General features: G+C 34.6%; 1 pseudogene; it reads right to left on the bottom strand.

Moving 5' to 3' along the window:
- Positions 1-288: 288 nt before the first annotated feature.
- On the bottom strand, positions 289-8,142 carry LOC114289621 (kinesin-like protein KIN-14I; annotated as a pseudogene).
- Positions 8,143-8,609: the final 467 nt, after the last annotated feature.

Genomic DNA, 8,609 nt, shown 5'->3' with positions numbered 1-8,609 from the left:
AAACCGAGAGGTTGTTCAACATAAACTTCCTCCAGAATGTACCCATTTAAAAAAGCACTTCTAACATCCATTTGATATAATTTAAATCTTTAAAACATGCAAAAGCAAGTAATATTTTAATAGCTTCAAGTCTAGCAAACAGTACAAAAGTTTCATCAAAATCAATGCCCTTTTCTTGATTATAATCTTTGGCTACCAATCTAGTTTTATTTCTAGTAACAACTCTGGATTCATCCAGCCAATATATCTCCATTTTGTGGCCTAGGACGATAAGCTGAGGACATTGTGCTACATGGGCTCGACTTGCCCTTCTTTTCTTGCCAAGGCTGCTTTAAGACTAGCAATTTGAAATTAGAATTCAAAATATTTAGTGAAATGAAAGAACTAAAGACGAGTCAAATTTTCTTATGCAATCAAAGACAATGTAAGGACCTGTTCTTTGAGCTCTTCAACATCTGCACTATTTTTGTTTACACAGGCAGCACCAAGTTCAACGATGGCAATACGCTCGGCAAATTTGAGTGTACTTATTGTTTCTCCTACAACATCGAGCTCGGGGCTTATGTGAACAAACATTAGTGTCTTGGCCTGGCCTCCTAAAATGAAAATACAACCACAAAACATAAATAAAAGACAATGAAACAAGAGTGAATGTTGTGGTAAATGCATTTGTCTAGGCTTATCAAGTGAGTCTTGGAGCAATTTTGTGAGTTTGCTGCTCCTGTAAGGGACGTGTGAATTCTTCTGAGCAAGGGAAAAGATCACATCACCCAAAGCAGAAAGAGATTTGTTTATATGTTGCGCCTCTTTTAGTCTGTCTCCTGTAACCTCAGATTTGTTTACCCACTCACTTCCTGCCAGATCAACTAAATGCATACAGCCACGAAGAATAGTTCTAGATGTCAAGTCCCTTCCTTAGACATGAATAGTTAAGCAACTGCAAATTGATTACTAGTAAAAGTCGGAAATACCAAAAGAGATATGCTTAGGCAAGCATAAGACGAATAAATCCACACACACCTATGAGAGTGACTACTACGGTCATTGAGGGCTGTTGCACCCACCACATGATTTGTTTCCTAAGTTCATCAAATCAATAACATCAGATGTTGATGTCACTTGAACAAGGCTTGCATCTGGTACATTGAGTCCAGTTTGGGAACTGTTGTGGATTTTTAATGTGTTAATAGATTAAGGAAATCCCGTGAGGTGCAGACAATGGTGTGGAGAGACTAAAACAAAATCCGAGTCTTAAATGCTAGTTAGTTTTTTAATATCAATAGTTTATTTTAAAGGATATCTTTTGTCAAGATTCATATGCTTGAATGACAATCTGAAAATGCATGGAATAAAACCAATATTAAAGGATATCTTTTGTTAAGACCATCAATAATGAGTAGAACTCTAACTTGCTCATTATATATCTCAATCATCTTTAAAAAAACATCATAACTAACTGTGTTCTTTCTTTGTTCTGCCAAAAGAAACAAATTGCCCAATGCCGTGTAATTTACACCTTAATTTTGCTCTGTAAGATCCGTGGGCCAACTCTGTGTATTAAAAAAAGAAACCACCAATTATTTTTTTGGCTACACAAATATCTCATGATATAAATGTTTCAAAAATAATTGTTAGCATATCTTACCATTGTGTAAGTTTTTCCTGATCCAATTTGGCCATATGCAAATATACATACATTATACCCATCAAGAACAAATCGAATCAGTGGTTGGGTATCTGAAAAAACCTCCGCTGAAATACAAGGTAAAGGGATAGAGTTAAAGAAATTCTAAAAAGTAAGGATCCATAAAAGCCCAAAGTCAAAACCTCACAAACCTTGGGTTGCAGATGGCCTAAAAACTTTGTTGAAGTTGAAGGACCTATGCCCTTTTTCTGTACTTTGATGGTGTAGTAATAGTAATTGTTTCCTTTTCTATATGTTCCACACTACTTAAATACTTTGATTGCCCACCCAAGAAGGGTCTAACTCGACAATAAACCCTAATACTTCCTAAGTAAGTAAAAACAAAGATGTATTCAATCCATTTCATGACTTGGATAGAATTTAAAAGCGAGTGTGATTGCTAGACTTTTAGGAAACTAGTAAAGTTACCCTTAAGGTCCTGCACTTGATTATATAGTTTGTGGTTTTCCTCAAGAACTTTGTGATATCCAGAAGCTACACAGGCAAGGCCGTGAATGTGCAAACCTATGAAGGCAAGAAATTAAAATGAGATAAAAAAAATCCTTTGAATATTGAAGAAACCCAACTCCACCTGCATAAAATAAATAAATAAATAAATAGTTAATAATCTATTAAAACCAACAACGATCAAAAGAATCAATCTAAATACCTACCAACATTGTGGATGTCCTCGTGAAACTTCATTTGCATGAACTACATACCAGCTTTTGTAGTGTGAAGAGTTTACTTCAGCTCCTACAGAAAAGCAAATTAACATTAATGCACATATATAAAAGACAATAAACAAAAACTAATGGAAAAATATTGAAGAAAAGAAAAATATTGCAAATTAACATTGAAGAAACCCAACTCCACCTGCATAAAATAAATAAATAAATAGTTAATAATCTATTAAAACCAGCAACGATCACAAGAATCAATCTAAATACCTACCAACATTGTGGATGCCCTCGTGAAACTTCATTTGCATGAGCTACATACCAGCTTTTGTAGTGTGAAGAGTTTACTTCAGCTCCTACAGAAAAGCAAATTAACATTAATGCACATATATAAAAGACAATAAACAAAAACTGATGGAAAATACAATGCAGCTAGGTCATACTATAATATCTCTGTTCTGTTGTTCAAATATCATCTTCTGTTTTAGAAATTGTTTTTCTGATTCCTCATCAGGGACATGGTTTCTACAAAAGCATTCCTCTCTCTTTACTCGTATGAAACGTTTCTCTTCTACCTACAACATTCCAAAAATGAGAGAAAAAAATCATACTATAAATTGAATTTTAATTAAAAAATGTTAAAGAAATGCATCAAATATGTGCCCGAACAAAATAGCTAAATTTTCCGCGTAAATCTGGCGATTAACAAACCTGGATATCACCAGAACCATGTTTCAAGAGGGATTTGTTGACCAGAGAAACTATCACATCTTTTGAAGTTTTTTTCTTCCGTTAAACTACATTATACAAAAATAAATAGCTAATAAATTTAATAATTAGCTAGAATTTTTTTATTTAAAACATGCTTTTAAATGGTTCTTACACACATCAATTCTTTATCAACTGTTTAATGTCAATGCACAGTGTGAACATTCTTTAGAGCTGATGAACATCTCCCTGAGCACTTTAGTATCTTCTTTAAAACTAAAACAAATGGTACTAATAACAACATACCAACTCGGTTTGGCTTGCAATGTGATGCTCAAACTCTTCCATAACCTTACTTAACACAGACTCCATCAGCTGTTATAAGAAAAAGAGCATTATTGCAATTTATGTGGATTGGACACTCGACATCCCATGATGGAGCACCATAGTATAGATTATACAAGACTGGAGATACTTCCCCCACCTCCCCAAGCCTGATTACATGATTGATTTTCTCATTAAATAATCTAATTAAGGCACTGAGGACATTAACAACTTACTATTGGCACTTTTTCAGGCTTCTTATCTAAAAGAATTGCTCGAACAACCATACTCAAAGAAGAACTACACTGAAAATAAGCACATATAAAAATAAGTCAATTCTTTTCGCTCAAACATAATAAAATAATCATGGATATATGTCACTATCATTAATTCCTAACCTTATTATTAGAATTGAGGTCAGCGGTTATAGCATTCAAAAATTTTTCGCCTATTGACAAGTTCCTTGTCAAGGAACCTGTGAATGGTTCTGAATTCTTTCGCATAAAATGCTTTCCAAATGTCACAATTTTTAAATTTCCCCCAAATTTCCATACTCCATTTGCATCTATCTGTTTCCAGTCACTATAGGATTTTTGTAGCGATCCCGATTTCGATTCTTTTTTCACGTTTTGCTACTTCGACTGGGCCCTGGCGAGGTCGAGGGGTAGCGCCCCTCAGAGGAAAAAGGAAAAATGCATTCGAAGTTGATTGTCCGCTCGAGCGTCCATTTCCCCGCTCAAGCAGAGAATGTTTGGTCCCTACACTTTGACCTGTCTACAAAAGTACTGGAAAGGTGTATTCGACGCTCGAGCGGATTTTTGCACCCTCAAGCGGGAGTCTGTGTCTGACGCTCGAGCAGGGAGTTCCACGCCCAAGTGGACCATGTTATATCAGTCCGTAAAGTTGATGTTTTCGATCACTTTTTTTCAGATCTCTCTCTCTCTAAAACTCTCCAGAATTCCAGATCTAGAACTTTTCTCTCTAGAAGTCATCTTCTCTCTTTGATTTCTTCAAATCCATTGGGTTTTAGACCTAAGTTCTTCACCAAAGTTGTATAACTTCTCGAGGGCTTCGTTGTGTGCAATGGAGATCGAGTTTCGACACCGTAAATTTTGGAGTTTCATTTCTATTCTTCTTCAATACTTGAGGTAGGGATTTTCTACACTCTAATATGATTTTTGGCTTAGTTATTTGCTATTGTGTATAGATGATGAGATTTGGTTGTAGTTTGGACAAATCTAAGATTTGAGTGTTATATGGAAAAGAGGGATTTTTGATGAGCATGAGGTAAATGAGTGTGAGGCTTGAATATAGGATCATGTTGTACCAGAGTAGTTGTGTTTGGTATTTGGGTTGATATTTGTTAAAAGGGGGATTTTTTCCCTAATTTGATTAAATCATTATTTTGCATAAATAATCGGGATTAACATTGAAAACGTGAAATTGGAAGGTTGTGATTATAAATGGTGATATTGGATATGTATTATCTCACCTATGGAAGTTTTGAATAAACTATTTATTTTGATATTGAACATCTCTTTAGAAATAATTGCATTGGGCTATCGGTGGAGGATAACTATGATTGTTGTAGAAATTACATGAGGATTAGGCGATTTAATGCTAATCCATTGTTGGTGTCATTGAATATGACAATGTCGTAAATACATCGTATATGTATGTTCATTGGGAGGAGAAAGGGGATGTACTCCATATGTGATTATTTTTATAAATACATTACATATATATATATATATTTGTTTGGGAAGAGAAAGGAGATGAACTCCATTTAAAGCAAGTTGGCCGGAGTGTCCTGGGTGAAAGACTCGAAATTTTATATATAAATGGGTGCTGATTCATTCGGACGAAATATCCGTAAAATGGCAGGTTTGAAGTGTTTATGTGAGTTTTGCATAATTAAAAAATCATTGAGTTGTAGTCTCATTTTGGTTGTTGAAAAATAACGAATTTAACTCATGAATTGAGTAGCATATATGAACTAGAAATGAAATGAAGGAAAATGACATAAGGTTGGTCTTAGTGGCATATGGATATGCAGGTCTTGTGGATGTTTCAGGATCGGTATTGTTTATGTACGTTGTGGAGAAGTGATTTGGAAATACTCTTCTGATCCTGGGGGACGCTCGTGATCCTCAACTAGCCACCTGAAAAGGAATCAACACTCCTGTCAGGGGTGCTGGAATTAGCACTCCGACGGGCAGGTCAGTATCTACTCTCTGGATTACTTGTATTTTAAGTGTAGTAGTTCCTACATACCTTTTTTTGGCTGATGTTCTTCTATTTATATATTTACTTTCTTGGGCCTCGGGGCTGAGCCCACCTTAGTTCGCCATTCGGCTTCTTTTAAAGCAAACTGCTAGAGAGAGTAAGTGAAAACTTTGAAAAGACTTTTTTTTTTTTTTTTTTTTGGGAGGGAGGAGAGGAGAGGAAGCAAAAACAAAGAATCATCTTAACCCTTAGATACATGGTAAGTATAATCTCAGCCATTGAAACAAAATGTATCTCTTAGACATTTTGATACATTTTCAAAAAACTTCCTGCCTTAGTATATAGATGTAGTGTTTGTTGATCAAATGGTAATGATGTTCAAATTTTGTGCACTTTACTTTATAATTTTTTTTGCTTTTTTGATACAAAAAAAATCCACTTGGCAAAAGTAGAGAGTAGGCTTCAAGAGATTAAAGTGAGTTGTTTACATATATAATAGTATATACATAGGGAGAGGCTTCTCGCCGGTTCACATAGTGGACTGGAGCGTAATGTTGGGTCTGTGGAGGCCATCATGGCTTTTGTTTCAATGATTTGAAGCTCATTCAGTACTTATGCTTGCAAAATGTCACGTTTATCGGATATCAGTAACCCGTTGATCGGAATACATTTTTGTCAATGGTAAATATAATTTAAAAAATAAATTATTAACAAAATGTGTTCCGATTAAGGGGCTAACGATATCCAATCAACGTGAATTTTTGCAAGCATAAAGTACTGGACAAGCTCTACACATTGTACAGTTCAGATCATCAAAACGAGACCCTGGTAAGCCCCACGGGCCCAACAGTATGTTCTAAAACACATAAGGGACTGGAGAAAAGCCTCTCCCATATATATATATACAATTTAGACCAATAAGAATAAAAATAAATAATAAAGAAATTAGTATCATAATATGTTACTTAAATGGTGTGTTCTTAATGAAATCCAAAGTTTTGGATTCAAACTAGGGGTGGTCGCGGTTCGATTTTGGACGGTTTATGAATCGGTTTGAACCCACCTGCATGTCTGCAATTTGGGGAAAATTCAACCAGCAACCGCCCACAGTGCGGGTTATGGTTTATGCAGGTAGGGTTCGCGGATATGCGAGTGGTTTGTGGATTGGATTTTTTCCTTTAAACAATAAGCATAATTCCAAAAAAAAAAAAAAGAAAGAATAAACAATAAGCAACTAAATTCATCCAAGTTATCAGAGCCACACACAGCAACTGTATATATTTTCAATTTGTTATGAATTTTCAATTTGTTTATATTTTCAAATGTATATTTTCAATTGTATAAACTTTGGTACACACAAAACAACTGTTGTCAAACTTCAATAAAAGTATTGATCAATGGGTACATAACAACAACATTAAATTGCAAAAAAACCAAAATGTATTCTTCATTTTCTCTGTTTTCAGTATTGATTTAACCCAAAAAAAAAAAAAGTATTTGTCTAGGTTTTTAAAAAAAAATTTAAAAAAATAATCTAAGTGCGGGCGGGTTGTTGTAGGTACAAGTAAAACCCGCAACCCTCCTAAAACCCGCAGTCATGTCATATTTCAAATCGCATTCGTCCACATTGTGTTTGCAAAACCGCCCATTCGCATGCAATTCAGTTCGGGTTGAGCGGTTCGAATAACCCTATGCTTAGCTATCACGCCCTGAATTAACAAGGTCTGACTCATGTGAATAAACCACTCAATGATGAACAATAGATAACAACTCTCATACAAATGAATATTATATAGGCACACAATATATGTGTTTATCCAATATTGTACATTCCTAGATATAAGATCTAAGTCAAATGGATGTTTTGTGACCAAAATATGTACAAATGTTATAAAATCAAATTAAACGCCCTGAGGCTTACATCATATACAAGGGTGCAACCCTTACAAGAATGGCATACAGCCAATAAATAACATAAATGGCCCTTGGCCTACAAATAACGGAATCACCCTACACGGTTCGAATATAACTTCGCATCACAGTCTGCATTTACATATGTACATCTGAAAAACATTTCAGCCATGAAGGGTGAGCATAAAGCCCAGTAGAGAATATTTTAAAAACTAAACATGCTCCACCAGCATAAATAATCATGATGCAATACATATATACAATATGCCCAAATGCATTTCCAAAATCCATTTAATTACTCAACAAGATCCTTTCTTTCCAGTTACCAAAACCTTTTGTTTAATCAAAACGTTTTCTAAGTTCAAATCATCTGTTTGCTATAAAATTCCTTTTCAAAAACCAATCCCAGTATCTCAATATCAACCAGTAAATACATTGCTAAATCAAATGCGAATACATCGCTAAACAGCAGCAAATATCTTATTAAAATCATATTCCAAACATCTTGTGCCGGAACCAACATAATAGTAAATAAATGGGTAAATCTCTAGAACAAATACAACCTTTCTCGGAAATTCCATCCGAAGGAAACCGTAAGCTGAAACCCATGTAAACGTAGGTTGTACAAGTACTACTATTGCCATTTTATGAAAATTTCGTCCGCAGGATCGGCACCCATATATACGCGTAATTTTCGAGACTTTCACCCTAGACACACAGGCCAACTTATTTGATGTAACAACAACTTTCTCCTAGATTCACCATTTTATTTACCCTTTTTAATAGTACAATACATATAACTCAAAATATTATTTTTCCAAAACAATGCAAATGTTCTAAAACATAATGTAAGAATTTCCAAAACCTCTTTTCAAAACATATAGTTTCAATTTTCAAAATCTATTACATGCTTCATGATATGAATGATTTCAAATTGCCTAATCCACATGCAATTTCTAACACACGGCAATGCTATCCTCCATCAATAGCCAAAACAATATCTCTAATGCAATAATCAAAAGATAACCATATAGATATATTTTCCAAGAGAGTAATAACACCCATTTCCAAAATCC

The sequence above is a fragment of the Camellia sinensis genome, chromosome 14 (assembly GCF_055761805.1).
Source record: "Camellia sinensis isolate YWXY chromosome 14, ASM5576180v1, whole genome shotgun sequence".
NCBI lineage: Eukaryota > Viridiplantae > Streptophyta > Magnoliopsida > Ericales > Theaceae > Camellia > Camellia sinensis.
This window is presented reverse-complemented; position numbering and strand designations above follow the sequence as displayed.